The sequence below is a fragment of the Lupinus angustifolius genome, chromosome LG19, assembly GCF_001865875.1.
Source record: "Lupinus angustifolius cultivar Tanjil chromosome LG19, LupAngTanjil_v1.0, whole genome shotgun sequence".
In the NCBI taxonomy this organism is placed as follows: domain Eukaryota; kingdom Viridiplantae; phylum Streptophyta; class Magnoliopsida; order Fabales; family Fabaceae; genus Lupinus; species Lupinus angustifolius.
Genome location: NC_032027.1, coordinates 5,682,126 through 5,683,450, shown reverse-complemented (window position 1 = coordinate 5,683,450; position 1,325 = coordinate 5,682,126).

The following is a 1,325-nucleotide window of genomic DNA, read 5'->3' as shown; positions in this document are numbered from 1 at the left end:
ACGGCGAAATCTAATCATCGTCACCGATAAAAAAAATGAAAATACAAAGAAAATAATGTCGGGGTATTGGCATTACAAAAAGTACCTCACGCAGGTTCCTATCACAACAAAACAAAAGAGAAACCTCCTAAACTAGAGGTGCACAACAATCCTCGCTAGGGTCTTCCTCCACCTCCGAGTCAGAAGAGATCTCAATGACCTCAACTGAATCTTCTATGCAGATAAGCTTTACACAGTCACCTATTTAATCTCTTAGAAAAATGGGTAAATTTTTCTTTCCTTTTTTTTTATTTTCTTTTATATAACCTATAACTTACAAATCATTTTCACTTTTACCTTATTCTATTTTCAAGACATCACATTTTCAAACCTTACGGAAATAAAATTCTTAATACATTGAAGATAATTAAATGAACACAATTCTTTTCTGAATACTTCTCATTCATAAAATTCTTGAATAAATACAAATTGTTTACACGGCGAAATCTAATCATCGTCACCGATAAAAAAAATGAAAATACAAAGAAAATAATGTCGGGGTATTGGCATTACAAAAAGTACCTCACGCAGGTTCCTATCACAACAAAACAAAAGAGAAACCTCCTAAACTAGAGGTGCACAACAATCCTCGCTAGGGTCTTCCTCCACCTCCGAGTCAGAAGAGATCTCAATGACCTCAACTGAATCTTCTATGCAGATAAGCTTTACACAGTCACCGTTGTCTTCCTCCTCCTCCACTTTATCCGCTCCCCAATCCATCGAGGGGTCCGGGGTGTACCCCCTTGGCATGGCCCCGTCTGTCTCTCTTGGCGCCGATCCTGATGATGAGAATCATGTTTGGGGCCAGGTCCTAACAACTTCTGGCACGCCTCGAGCTTCAGCCGGTACAGAAAGTCTCGCGGTCGCAGGTCTTCAGTCAGGCAAAGTGAATGATGCCTCTCGAACTGCATAGTAAGGTGGAAGATGCAGAACTCCGTCATTGCTTACCCAATCCAGCTCTAGGTCGCAAGGACATGTGTAAGTGTGTCGATTACCCTTAGCATTTCATGTCCCCTCCTGGGACATAGTGAAGCGATAACCTCGGATCAGTGCTGATGGGTCCATCTCAACATGCGTACAAATACACCAGAAGAAAAGAGAGGGAGTAAAACATCTATGAAAAACTTGTCATCGACATCGTGGAATTACATGGAATAATACACCAAGACAACACACGAGTACAAATATATCATGTGATCATACAAGCATATAATAACGTTGAATGAAGTATAAAACTCAAGAATTTAGAATCAATATCGAAGAATATCATGTATGCAATGTGATGC